Consider the following 15306-nt stretch of genomic DNA (forward strand, 5'->3'; position numbering starts at 1 on the left):
GACACACCTTGAATGAGTTCTACCCAGATGTGCACCAGCATCTGGCCTAAGATTAAGGACACTCTGTAATGACCCTGATAACCAGGATCCCCTCTCCTCTGAGTCAGAGTCCTAACCTGTGTCACAGGATGGACAAATGCCCAGCACCTCGGCCTCGGGGCGATGACATGTTATGACCTGGGATCATCTTCCCCTTTCGATTTTCAAAACGTCCTCTTCTGTCTGAAGGGATGTTCTACAGCTTAGTAAATGGGTATAAGTGGTGGAGGAATGAAAACTCTTTGTCCTGGGCTGCTACAACTGAGACATGTAAAAGTAGCCGGGGGAACTGTGATCTTGCTCAGATTTTTACAATTACAAAAAAAAAAAAAAAAAAAAAAGAAGGGAATTAAGAGTTGTTTCCTTTTCTAGTTTAAAGATGGCTTTAAAAAGATAAGTATAAGCTAAATTTACAAGGTTTTCAAGTCAGACAGACCCATTAAGGAAGTAACAAAAGGCCATGTGAGATGCTACTGTGGATATTTGCGTCCACAACAGGGAAGCGGCCTTGACTCTTGGGTCAATAATCTCCCCCAGAGGTGGTATATAAGGGCTCCCCCAGCAGAAGGGGCATCAAACCTATCTTAACTCCCGAATCTCCCTGCTCACCTTCTCCTTAGTCCTCTCTGCTGACACCATGGGGTGCTGTGGTTGTGGAGGCTGCGGTGGTGGCTGTGGTGGCTGTGGTGGCTGTGGTGGCTGTGGTGGCTGTGGTGGCTGTGGTGGCTGCGGTGGTGGCTGTGGTGGCTGCACCACCTGCAGGTGCTACCGGGTCGGCTGCTGCTCCAGCTGCTGCCCCTGCTGCCGTGGCTGCTGTGGGGGCTGCTGCAGTGTCCCTGTGGTCTGCTGCTGCCGCCGCTCCTGCGGCTGTGGCTCCTGTGGCTGTGGCTCCTGTGGCTGTGGCTGTGGCTGTGGGAAGGGCTGTTGTCAGCAGAAGTGCTGCCAGTGTAAGTGCTGCTGCCAGAAGCAATGCTGCTGCTAGGCGGCCAGCAGAGCCTCTGTCTCTGGGCAGCAGAGGTGGAGGCCTTTCCTCCACTCTGTCCACCTGCCCGACCTGCTATCACGCGCTATTCTGGGACTTAGCTCTTGGCCTGTGACTTTGGTCCTGAATGTGGGTTCCTATCTTTTCTGCTTTCTGTGCTTTTAATTTTCCTACCCAAAAAGTTTCCGGTCGAATAGTTAAGGACCAAAACAAAGACACGAGTATGGCCTTATTTCTAAAGAAAAGCTGACATTGCTGAGCTTAATCCAATAGGGTCTCGAGTCCCAATATTCTTTACCTTTATCTGATTATTTCCTCCCATTTAGGTTTTTTTTAATCTCTGTCCCCTTTCCCACTTGTATTCTCATTTGTCAACAGCTGTTTTTTAAGTCTCCAAATAAAATAAAATAATCATTAAAAGTTTTCCTTTGTCTTTATATTTGTTTGACCATATCCTACCTCCTGGAAAATCTTAATCTCCCTTAAAAGGTCTTGGTGGTGGGTAGTAATAGTGAGCAAGGTCCATGCAGATACTTCTCCTGTCCCTGCACCCCAGTTACCCACACAAACAGAACACCTAAAGTATGACTTTTATCTACAGTTTGGATTCTATTTTGAGGCAAGAGTTCCATTTATAGATAGACAAATTCTCCTAATTTATTAAGAATCTTAGAAGGGCCCTAGCCAGTCTGACTCAGAGGACAAAGTGTCGGCCTGCGAACTAAAGGATCCAGGGTTCAATTCTAGTCAAGGGCACATGCTTGGGTTGGGGGCTCAATCCCCCCAAGTAGGGGGTGGGCAGGAGGCAGCCAATCAATGATTCTCCCTCATCATTGAAGTTTCTGTCTCTCTCTCCTTCTCCCTTCTTCTCTGAAATCAATAAAAATATATTTAAAAAAAAGAATCTCAGAAGGAAGGGAGGTGGGAGTTGGGAGGAGATTAACCACAGATCTTACATGCATATATGCATTACCTATGGGTATAAACAATAGTGTGGTGAAGGCCTGGGGCAGGGCAGGAACCTGATGGGCAATGATGGGGGTGGGGGGGCGGGAAGGGGGACATCTATAATACTCTCAACAATAAAGATCAAAAGTAAGTAAATAAATAAAAGACAACCCTAAAAAAAAATCCTGTTTTATTCACAAAGAACACATTTAAATACATTTTCAGAAACAAGCCTACTACCAAGATAAGGATGACTACATTGATTTTTGATTTCCATCCACTGGGGCCATTTCCTCTTTGCTCAGAGGGCAGAGTTCCACCTCTGCATGCGTGCAGCCTTTTATTTTTTCCTCTAAATCCAGCCAGCAGTGCCCATTAGAACTTTGGTGTTGCTAGTTTAGCTTTTCCATCAGGCTGTGCTGAATGAGTGATCAGCAGTGGACATGGACTTTACCAGCCTCAGGCTTCACTGGTTCTTTCCAAGTGAATTGCTGTTTGCTTTTCTGTCTGAATTAATATAGGCTTGAGTGGGATATTGTTAAGGCTTAGGATTTCCCTCAGATTCATTTCAGATCTTACTCAATAACTTAAACCATGTTTTCATTTATTTCTTCCCACGCCTAGAGGGACCTTGAGCAGCCCTTATCTAATCTGTGCCTTTTTGACAGACTGGGATTGTCCATTCCTGATAGGAAAACCATTAGATAGGAAGATCTATTTCTTTTCTACCTAGAAAGGAAACTTAACTTCAGCTAATCCTCAACAACTATCACTCACTTTGAAGATACAAATTGAAATACAAATGGTATTTGATAATTGAGACCATGAGTAGTATTTAGGACATAAATATTTTAGAAGACTCTTTACTTTGTGTTGACACATGTTCACATTGAGAAACACCTAGACACAAAGGCAGGCCTTTGGGCAAAGTGGCTGTGCTCAGATCATTAGGATCCAAGGGTGAATGTGACACCTGCCATGGGTGTTTCCATCAGAGGTGGGAAGATAGCTCTTGCAAACATTCAGAATGACGTCATGGAACTGAATATGTGACTTCTTGTTGCCCATAGACTTTTCACTGTATGTTTTCTCCATCACAGCTGGTTTATTTTGGACTAGAGGCAGAGAGTGGTAGAGGTGCTGTCACTGCAAAGTGTAGGCCAGCCATCCCTGTCTTTGCAGTAAGTTTCCGCATACCTTCATCACAAGGAGCCAGTTTTCAAAGGGATTAATTCCTGAAAAGGCAACATGGTCACAATTAAAAATATATTTCTGTAGTTCAACTGAGCTCAGTATATCGTTTTCAATCAGATATTGTTCTCGCTTAGTTTTCAAATCCTTAGAGGTCCTGCCTATAAATTTCCCAGTCAGGGATATGGACCATGTTTAGGCCAATTACTCAGATAACCTACATGAAGACCCAAAATGAAATTGGATTATAGAGTGGAAGCTACAACCATTCAGCAACTGATGTGAAATGTAGGATGTGTGCATATAGGTGTTCTTCCCATATTCTTCAGTCCCCATCCCTCTACCCCCATCCCCCATGGATATTTCCTGTCTGAATCACTTGTGAATTTCATGGTAGCTTCATGTGGTGGGAATTGAATGGACTATGCTCTGGTGGAGGAAGAGAGAGCTGAATGTGTTAGGAAAAGCCAGAAACCACACTGTATCCATGTGCCACCTCGTGCATGTGGCACCTTTCTTTCATTTAAACATCAAGGATGATTCATTACATGGGTTCGCTTTGGCCACAGCATCCCTTTAAGCCCTCAGCTCAGCACACACTCAAACATGTGTATCATTGACACCCATCACGCATGGCCAAAAGAGTGTGTTAGTTTGCCAAGGCTGCCATAACAAAGTTACACAGACTGGGTGGCTTGAACAATAGGATATTACTTTCTCACAGTTCTAGAGACTGAAAGTCTAAGATCAAGGTGTTGGTCAGTTTGGTTTCTTCTGCAGCCTCTCTCCTTGGTGTGTAGAAGGCCATCTTCTCTCTGTACATGTCTGTGTCCTAATTTCCTCTTCTTATAAGAACACTAGTCCCAGAGATCAACCATAGGACTTGTATGCATGCATATGAGCCTAACCAATGGACACAGATACCACTGGGGTGAGGGCATTAGTGTGGGGGGGGGGCTATAAGGGAATAAGGGCACATATGTAATACTTTAATCAATAAAGAAAAAAAAACATTAGGGCCCACCTTAATGACCTCCTTTTAACTTAATTATCTCTTTAGTGCAGCTGGCGTGGGTCAGTGGTTGAGCGTTGACCTTTGAATCAGGAGGTCATGGTTAAATTCCCAGTTCAGGGCACATGCCTAGGTTGAGGCTCCATCCTTGATGTGGGGCATGCAGGAGGCAGCTGATCAATGATTCTCTCTCATCATTGATGTTTCTATAACTCCCTCTCCCTTTGTCTCTGAAATCAATAAAAATATATATTTTTTAAAAAGATTCTACCTCCAAGTATAGTCACATTCTGAGGTTATGGGATTTGAGACTTCAACATATGGATTTTATAACAAAAGGGTCACAAAACATAGAGATGCCATATGCTTTGTCCTTCATGTATGTGATATTGCTAGTGACCTATGCTCAATACAGTATGCCCTTTGGGTTTTTTCTCCCATAGCCATTATGGATTTATACTTATCTTCTTTCCATACCAAGCTGTCACCTATTTCACTGTAGGAATTCTGTCTTGCTGGCCCCCAGAAGATCCAGCATGACGCCTGGCAAATAAATGTTCAGCAAGTGTCACTGGTTCACCGTGATCCCTGGGTCCTTTTCTCATAAATCAGTGTAAACACTGAGTATGACCCCTCAGCAAATCCTGACCACTCCATGCCTTCTAATTACAGTGACTGAAAACAAACTCAGGTTCATGTGAGTGGGGCAGGGGCAGCAAGGGCCTCCAAAGATTTACATCTTCTTTGCTAGGAGGGGCCGCATGTCCCAGAACTGTGCCCTTCACCTGACTTTGAGGGAAAACTGTCTCAGAATCCTCAGTGAGGAAAAGCTGGGTAGAATAGATGGCTGAGAGCATCATTCCTGACCTCTTTCTCCTGGCTGAGGAACAGCCACATGAGAAGATGTGGTCCTAAGGGTGGGGAGGGAGGATGAGTCAGAGGGTGGGGACCCTGAGATAAATCCTAGAGACTGAGAGTAATGAAGGGGTTCTGGGTGGCCAGAGGGAACTGAGGCTCGGGATGTTTGAAGGTGGTAAAAACAGAGAAACAGAGCCAGGTGTGTGCCCAAACTACCTTGTCAACTTAGAATTTGAGGAGGCTCATCTCATACCCCCTCCTCAAACCCTATCTTCTGATTCCACAGGGATTGACGCCTTTGGGAGTTTTATCTGATATGGTTATTCATGTTTCCTTTGCTTATTTCATTCTATTTGGTCAGTTCCACCTGTTTAAGCATCCATCTTTGTCACGTTCAGCTTGGGATGGCAAGGAAACAGCTCACTGTGGGGTTGGGGTAAGAATGTCCTTCTCCTGGGAGACACTCAGGCCCACTGCCTGGCCCAGCAGGCAGCCCCCTGACACTTTTCCCTCTCATTTTCTCTAAACCAACCATGATGGATCAAGAATCTAGAGTCTACAGAGAAAAGGACCAGGAGTCATGACAGGAAATTAAGAGAAGGGGCATCTGGAGACACGTTTTATTGTGTATGTTGCTCCTTCAGAAAGGCTGTGGGTGTATGGAAGTGGCTCATAATATGATTATTTTGAATCTAATGCTCATCTTCTCATGGTACAACTGAGAGCTGGTTTTGTAGTTTGACGAGGCTGGTAGATGTCCATGATGCCTGCTCTGGCTGGAGCCCACTTCGTCACTGGGTTCCGGGACAGCTGAGTTGGAGGATACGGGTGCTTAGTGAAGGGTGATGGCCAAATGGAAAGCACACACGGGCCATAGTGCTAATGGTCAAAGAAATGTGATGAGAGGCAAACCTCCATTTATGTTGTGTTATGGAGTAACACTCAGCAATGAGGCATGTCAATCAAAATCAACACGCAGTAGAAGAGGACACTGGAGGCAGACAAAAGGCACCATCACAAACGATGAACCTCCAACGTGGCAAGTTCCTCAGTGGCCGTATGACCCCGCAGGGTCGTGCACACAGTCACACCCTCAGACTGCGGTGGCTAAGCTCTATCGAGGGAGAGGTTTGGGGAGAGCTTAATTTATGAAATTGACGTGCTAAGATTGGGAATGTGCCTTTAAATCCTTTGAATCTTGATAAACCCACAACAGATTAGTCATTCATAAGCCATCTACATCTATTGCAAAGAATTTATCTAGTTTTTGATTCATTGGTAGCTTTACACATATAATGTCTGCCTCATCTGATAAAATCTAAACATATTTTCCCCCATGGGCGGGCAGTGTTAGCACTGGAAACAGAAGAAGAAATGGCTCTTTGAGGCTGATTTAATATAATTTATTAAGATAACAGTTGTTTTGCATACACAGAGAGGACAATGCAGTGGTAAGAACAGGAGGCAAATAAAGAAGCATTTCAAGAAGGTAGAACATTAACTATCTTGACTCCGTTTTGGAGAGGACATGATTGCAATGGTGACTGACAAAGAAACTGTACAATTATTACTTTGGTTGGTGGTTCTTAAACTTGGGCATGATCACAGAAACTACAGCAACGTAGGTTCCTGTGGTTGGTCATAAGGTTCAGGTCAAGGTTGTGAGTTGCAGGTCAGAGAAGAACAGGCAGGAAGGGAGGAGGAAGTCTTACCTGCAGCACCTGTCCAGAGGCCGGCTGGCCCGCCTAGCAGCAACATTGCTTCTGGCAGCAACATTTCTGGCAGCAGCACTTACACTGGCAGCACTTCTGCTGACAACAGCCCTTCCCACAGCCACAGCCACAGGAGCCACAGCCACAGGAGCCACAGCCACAGGAGCCACAGCCACAGGAGCGGCGGCAGCAGCAGACCACAGGGACACTGCAGCAGCCGCCACAGCAGCCACGGCAGCAGGGGCAGCAGCTGGAGCAGCAGCCAACCCGGTAGCACCTGCAGGTGGTGCAGCCTCCACAGCCGCCGCCACAGCCACCACAGCCTCCACAGCCACCACAGCCACCACAGCGGCCACCACAGCCACCACCACAGCCACCACCGCAGCCACCACCGCAGCCACCACAGCCACAGCACCCCATGGTGTCAGTAGAGAGGATTCAGGGGAGGTGAGGAGTGATAGTCAGGAGGAGAGGGAGGTCTGATGCCCTTCTGTGGGGGGAGCCCTTATATAGCACCTCTGGGAGTGGGAGAGGGAGGACACATGACCACTTCCTTGTTGCTATTTGGCTCCATTTACATGGAAGAATCCCTCATCTCTTATTTACTTCCCTTTTAGATATCTTCACACATTTTCAGTTTTGTTAACTTTTAAAGTATTATGTTATAATGTGAGTAAAAGAAGGCCTAAGAGTTCTAGGGAAGCATGCAGGGAACCAGGCTGTCAGCAGGAATGGGCAGACTTCTCTGGGCATCCATGATTCTCAGGGGATATGTACTGTGCCTGTGACCTGTGGGCGGGGCTTACATCCTCAGGCAGCCTTTGGGCAGGTGATCTGTGGGCACTGAGGAGGGGAGGGGGCATAAGCGGGGGCACAGGGAAGGTTAAGGCACAGTCCCAGACCTCAAAGAGCTTGCAATAGAAAGTAACATTGGGAGCTGGGGATGTGAAAAGGGAAACAGATCCAAAGGCCACAGCCAAGGCCAAATGCCATCACTGGATTTGCTGACAAGTGGAAATGTCTACATTTTACCTCTTCATTTGGAGCACACCACTGTGACTGGTCTTCTCACACCTGGGCTGGAATGATTGTTTTAAAACCAGAAAGAAATCCTCTCACGCACCTGCATTTCCATGATGTAATTGTTGGTGTGTTTTGCTTCTTGTCCTTGATGATATGATATCAATGGATGTCTGAGAGCAACAGCCCTGTGCTAAGTAGCATGACTCGGCGACTTTGGAGCAGGTGGGTCCCTTGGGGAGTGCAGGTGCAAAGACCAGAGAAATAGGAGGCCTGACAGGGCAGAGGAGTGTGCACCTGTATGGAGGAGTGTGTCCAGGTGGAATTTGAGGGATGGTGACTAATACCAAGGCTGAAAAAAATACAAGGCAAGAAATTGAGAGTGAGAGTTGATTCTTCATCACACGTGCTGCTGTAGGAGCATCTGGGGCCATCGCTGAGGGTGCCAGGGACCTGGGTGGGGGCACGGTGGCTTTCAGATTCCCCAGATTCACTTTGTAACAGGTTTGTTGCTCAGAGTCTATTTTCCCCAATTTGGTAGGATTGTTCTTTGGGAGTTTAAGTGCAAGGAAATACTGTAACGTGATTTCAACCGAATGTATGGAGAGAAAACCAGTGAGATGTGGAGAGGAGCCCATAGCAACTGAATGCCTTCTTAATGCCAAATCTCAAAGATTCAACTGTGTTTCCGTGAAAATGAGGATCCCCTATAACATGTTAGCATCTGGTTTGCTTCTAACATGACCTTAAAAAGAAAAGCTGAAATGAGCAATTGTCAAATATAGTTCAGAAGAATGTAAACTGACATAACCCTAGATACCCTATATGGAAACTGTAGTAACAACAACAAGGAAGTGACCACTGGTCATGTGTTCTGGATCACTCCCTCTCCATCCCCAGAGGTGGTATATAAGGGCTCACCAGCAGAAGGAGACATCCGACCTCCCTCATCTCCTGATTATCACTCCTCACCTCTCCTGACTCCTCTCTATTGACAAAATGGGGTGCTGTGGCTGTGGTGGCTGCGGTGGCTGTGGTGGCTGTGGTGGTGGCTGTGGCGGCTGTGGTGGCTGTGGCTGTGGTGGTTGTGGTGGCGGCTGTGGTGGCTGCACCACCTGCAGATGCTACAGGGTTGGCTGCTGCTCCAGCTGCTGCCCCTGCTGCCGTGGCTGCTGTGGGGGCTGCTGCAGCGTCCCCGTGGTCTGTTGCTGCCGTCGCTCCTGTGGCTGTGGCTCCTGTGGCTGTGGCTCCTGTGGCTGTGGCTGTGGGAAGGGCTGTTGTCAGCAGAAGTGCTGCCAGTGTAAGTGCTGCTGCCAGAAGCAATGCTGCTGCTAGGCGGCCCGTCTGCAGGTGCGGGTGGTCCCCAATCTGTTGGTAAGACAGCCCTCCTGTCCATCCTCTTGTTCTTCTCCCACCCTATGGTCCTGGGCTCTCTTCCTGTCTTTCTTTGAAGTTTTTCCATCTGAAAAGTTTTCAAACTATTAAGCACCATCTCACAGAAAGGATATAAGCTCATCCCAGCACCTGAGTTATTGTGCAAATCACTCAACTCAGCCAAATGAAATCACGATTCCTAATGTTTGGTTTGATGGCTGTGCTCATTGCCTGTCATCCCTGTTTTTGTTCTATGCTTCCCTGTCCACATGCATCGTTTTCCCCTTTGTGTGTGGATATGTGTTCTTAGTGATCACACAATGTTACCCAAATTTCCTAATAAAATGAAAACTGCATGCTCATAAAAACGTATTCTTTATTTGCTTTCATTGGGTTTGTTGTTCTAAAACTTGAGAACTTATCTTTGAACAAAGCCTCAAAACACTTGCACTAGTGTCATCACAATCAAAGGTCCTGTAAGAAGCTCTGGCCAGGTCTCTGGTGACCATGGTGTCCCCTCAGTGAAACATCCCTTTGCCTCAAAGACTCCTCCCCTGTCACACCCTGTGTGTAGTCTCCCCAGAGAGATGGCGTGTTTTATTGATGTAACATGACATGTCCCTTCAGCTGCTGTCCCACAAGCCGAGCACAGGCATTCCCATTAAGACCCAAATATAGAGTTTGACTGTGGGACCACCATTTGGGCTTTTGATGGTTTTATTTTACTGATATGTTCAATCTTTTTCTTCCCATTTTTCATTTCTTGTGCATGAAGTTTTCTTTTTTCAACTTTGTTAGTACACTGCAACATTCAATAAAGTACATGGGGAGCATTTTAAATGCAATCACATGCCATTTAACACAAGAATACGTTCTGAGAAATGCGTTGTTCAGCGATTGTGCTGTTGTACGAACATCATTGTGCACTCACACAAACCTAGATGGTAGAGCCTACTACACGCCTAGGCTATGTGGTACGGCCTGTTACTCCTGGCTACGAACCTGTACAGCACATTACTGTACAAAAAAACATAAGATGAAATCAAGCTCAAAAGCAAATGATGCAATTGGTAAACAGGAGGTATATGAGACTGCTCCCGGAGTAATAAGACATTCTGTTTATAGCAACCTTGGTTGTTGTTGTTGTTGTTTTTTTAAATAAGTAAAAAGAGTTTACTCTAAAATAACAACAAAAGTATTAGATGCATAGAAGTTTAGAATATATATTCTTAATCATTTTAATCAACATCAACAGGTATTTTTTTAAAAATATATTTTTATTGGTTTCAGAAAGGAAGGTAGAGGGAGAGAAGAAAGAGAATCATTGATCTGTTGCCTCCTGTACTCCCCACACTGGGGATCAAGTCCCCAACCTAGGCATGTGCCTTGACCTGGAAACCAACTGTGAACTCCTGGTTCATAGGTTGATACTCAACCACTGAGCCATGCTGGGCAGGCAAGATCAACAGGTTTTAATTATATTTTATCTTTTAAAAATTTTAACTATATTAACTTTTAAAAATTTGTGTTTGCATGGGGTGAATTTTCCATCTCCCCTCCCCAAGCTTTAGATGTTTTTATATTTTATTTATATTTTCTATAAATTCAGTATAGTTATGACCTTTTTAAAATCCAACTCACCATATTTTTTGTAATTTTTAGTTTTTTACTGGGTAGTTTAGCTTAGAATTGCTTGATTATTAAGAATTCAAATGCCCATATATCCATCACCAGGTTTCATCAATTACCAAGTTAGAGCTAGTTTCATTTCATCAATACCCCAAATACTTCCCCCTTCCCCCAAAATGATTGATTTAAATCCTGTATCATATAATTTGATAAAAATGTCTTGTGTCTTTAAAAATAAGGGCTCAAAAAAGCATAAGCAGAAACTACTGTCACACCTAAACTGTTAATAATTTTCTAATATTGTCTAGACAATGTTCAAATTTCCTGAATTGTCTCACACTTTTAGTGTCTTGATATGAATCAGAATTCAAATAAAATTCACACATTGTGATTGATTGAGAAATCTCCTAAGACACTATCAATCTCTTTTCTCCTCAAATTTCATTTGTTGAAAAAAACTAGAGTTTCCCACATTCTGCTGGGTTTTGGTGATATCCCTGGGTGTCATTTAATAAATTCTTCTGTCTCCTCTATTTCCTGTAAATTATTCAATCTAGAAGTTCATGTATTATTTTAGTGATAACTGACACGTTTGTACATATTTTCTTGCCATTATAGTTCCCTCTATGTTTCATGTTCCTTAATTCCCCCTTTCTTCCTTTAATTCTTTTTGTGTTAGTAATTTTCTATATAATACGTTTTATTCCTCTTTTCTGTATAGCAATTGTATAATCTGTTTCCAATGTTTTAGGGAGTTAGACTTGAAACATTAACTCTTAAATAAACAAAGCAATGGTGTTTGAGGGTGGTGGGGGGTGTTGTCTGCCCCAGGAAAGGTAGTAAGGGGGAGAATTGTGGTAGAGAATTTGAAAACACTAATAAAACTGATTAAAAGCCTGCCTTCATTTTATTACTCCCATGACCCAGCAGTTCTAAGCTACAGTTCTAAGCTATGATGGTGATAAAATCTGCCTCTCTACCCAATGGACTGCTAACATACTCCCTGCTTGGTGACCAGTCAGTAATTTTATCCTCCTCCAGAGCAGTATAAACATCTTTAGTTTTGAACATTCTTCTACTGACTCACACTCTTGTCCAGTATTTTAGTCATCTGTTTGAAAACGCCTCCAGATAAATATAAGTATAGATGCTCTTCGAATTATGATGGGGTTGTGTCCTAATAAGCCACTGACCATCAGCACCACTTTAAACTAAATTATCACCTCTCTTTTTAAAAATTTAGCCTGTAAAAATTGGGCCCCAGATTTATGTGCGTGCTGGCTTATAAAGACAAATTCCTCTGTCACTGCCCCGATTAGTTTTCTTTGTGAGCCCCCTCCCCGACCGCCCCCCGTAATTTCGTATTGTGTCCTGTTGCACTCATGGAAGATGCAGCCCCCTGGGTTGCCACTGAACCCAACATTCCAGGTCACTGGGAGAGAGCACATGACAGATTCAGTGCTTCCTTGCCTATCTGGTCTCCTGTTAAAATTTTTTTTACCAATTCAACCACTCATTAGAAAAGTTAAATTTATATCCAGAAATTTTGAATGGTTTGTAATGTGGGGATTTTTCTGATATCTGACCTATTGTTGCTTTAATGGAAGTAAGTCTTTCTTAATTTAATATTTTTAAAAACACTTGTTGAAATTTCAAGCAACCCGGAAACCCCCCTTCTCCTTTTTCAAGCTCAGTCCCCCAATCCCATCACCCTGATTGATTCCAATGAGGGGGGCGGCATTGAGGCCATCTCCATTAGAACAGACAAGTAAGAAAACAGGATGAGGCTTGGATGATCACCTCCCAAACTAGCTCAAAATCGATATAAGTAGTTATTTTGTTTGCTAGTGAAAAGCTGGCCTTCACCTTCAGCTATTTGTTGAGTTAAGACGCCAAAGTAGACTATGAAATAGTGATACCTAAGACCACACATGTCACATGTTTGAGTTAATGAGTGGGAAGTAAAAACACTCAACGGAACTATCTGGACTGGATAATATCACATACTTTAAACACAGGGGAAATTTTTCAATTTTGACATATATGAGGCTGCCCCAAATCTGAACGAATCCCCACTTCATGCACTTAAAATAAAAGCATCACTATTCTACTTTTGTGAGGTAATCTTTCTTTAGAGTGCCCCTTCCCTTACTGAGCCCTCTGGGGTTACAACTAATATCCATTTTCATGATTCTGACTTTATGTAATTTAAGGTAGACGAAAGTACCAGTTATCCTACTTAGATAATCTAATGGGTGTGCAATCAGGGCCCATCTGGCGGGTCCCAGCGGGCTGAGTGCAATGGCTTCCTGCCAAGAGAGCTCCAGTGTCACTTTGCATTTCCCAGCGAGGACAGGAAAGATGGCAGCACCACAGCTGAGATTTTCATGACCTCGAGGGGCCGCTTAGCAGCACGGGCTTCCCCCTGTCCTGTTTCATGTCTATACTTCCCGCTCATAATGGTGACGAGGTTCAGGACACACTACCTCCAAATATGGCACCTTGTCATACTGAATGTTTCTAACGGGAGGAACTTGAGATGTAGCAGGTGCAGGAAAGAGTTTCTAACCTTCCCCTGGAGCAGGTCATAAGACCCTGGTGTGAGAGGTGCCCCCATACCTGGAGGAAAGGAGCAGCCTTATCTCTGAAGATGAAGGGGCACTGAGAGGGGTCTGAATGGGTGGGCCATCCTGTTTCCCCCAGTTTATTCCTCTTATTTTTTGGTACTATCACATTTTTTCATGACTCTACATTCTTCACCAGAACTAGTATAAAAAGCCCTAGCCAGTTTGGCTCAGTGGACAGTGTCAACCTGTGGACCAAAGAGTCCCGGGTTCCATTCCAGTCAAGGGCATATACCTCAGTGCAGGCTCCTCCCAGGCCCTGGCCCTGTCTGGGCTCTGGTCAGGGCGTGTGCAGGAGGCAACCATTCAATGTGTTTCTTTCACATCAATATTTCTCTCTATCTTTCCCTCCCTCTTCCACTCTTTCTTTAAAAATCAATGAAAAAATATCCTCAGATGAGAATTTTTAAAAAAAGAACTAGTATAAAAACACTCAGGTTTAATTATTTCTTTGGGTCCTCATTTTCTTTTGAAGGCTCCTGTGTTACATATAATATATGTTAAATAAATGTGTATGCTTTCCTCTTGTTAATCTGTCTTTTGTTACAGAGACCCAGCTGAGAACCAAAGGGAGTAAAAGTAATTTTTTCCCCCCCGACAGTATCAAGAATTGCTTTTCATAGGTTAAGCCTCAAGGTCACACAGGGGGGCAGAGGGTGAAGGCAGTGAGATTCGTGAGTGGAAGAGGGGCCTCTTTGTCCACTCTCTTAATCAGAAAGACATTGATGTTTGTCCAATCAGTTCCCCATACCAAAGGGTACCTCTGCAAATGGGAAGGTGGAACTGGGGCAAGGTGAGGGGGATGGAGAGATATAGTAATGGGCAACCGATTTGTCACTAGTTGTGTGTTTTGATGTGACATTTGTGGGAAGTTATTACTTCTTTTACCTAATTAAAAGTGGATTTTTAAAAATTAACCGTTTTGAGATGTTGTGTGGTTATTTACGCACTCCTTCCAAAACGCCTTCTTCCTTCAGACATAAATCTCATCTATTTTTTTAAAGATTTTCCCAGAACATTCTGTCATCGGTATACCACATCATGTTCTCATGCATTCAGTAAAGATACTTTTTAGTTACCACTCCTTATGTATACTTAAAGATTCTTACATTTTCTAGATGAGGTAAAAAGATTATTTAGCTTCTCTTGGGCCTTTTTCCCCTAACCTGCTAACAATCTTTGAAATGTGCTTGAAATCTCTTTTTTAAAAGATTTCCATGGTCCTTTCAAATTGGAAAATCCATAAAGAGCCTAAGTAGTTTTAGATATGCTAAAAAAAAAAAAAAGGAAGAATTACATCAGGATGTCTGAATGAAGCCTTCTCTCCCGTGAATCTCTGTGTCATATGAAAATGCTGAGTCATTGTAGTTTTTAAATTCCAATCTTTTAAAATGACATTTGCCATTATATTAAGGAGCTCATGGGATATCAAAAGTGCATAATCAATGATAAACTTACATTTGTGATTGAGATTAGCAATCAATATATCTCTGCATTCTTGGCTTTTAGAGTTTAATTCAAGCATATTTAATTAGATTGCTACCAAAATCAATTTTTAAGAAGGTTGCTTTTCAAAACCAGGTACCTCCAATAACACATTTTGGTCTAGGGAAATATTTTATAGAAATAGGATTTGTCTTCTGTTATGCCTTTGGACTGTATATTTTTTGCTTATCCTACTCTGGCATCTGGGTAAACTTTAAAAAGTTTTAAATAACTTTTCATGAAAGAACCTCAATAATACTTGTTCTAGCATTAAGGATGTTGGCAGAAATAATAAGAGATGATAGAAATACAAAGAAACATTTTAGAAGAGGGTCTTAACTCTATCTAGATTTCCCTTGGTGGTGAAGGTGAAAAGATTTGGAAATCTTGAATAACTGGGGAAACAATGGTAAAGCTTGACCTTTTCTGCCT

The sequence above is a fragment of the Myotis yumanensis genome, unplaced genomic scaffold (assembly GCF_028538775.1).
Source record: "Myotis yumanensis isolate MYYU_CA2020_CCGP unplaced genomic scaffold, mMyoYum1.0.hap1 SCAF_8, whole genome shotgun sequence".
In the NCBI taxonomy this organism is placed as follows: Eukaryota; Metazoa; Chordata; class Mammalia; order Chiroptera; family Vespertilionidae; genus Myotis; species Myotis yumanensis.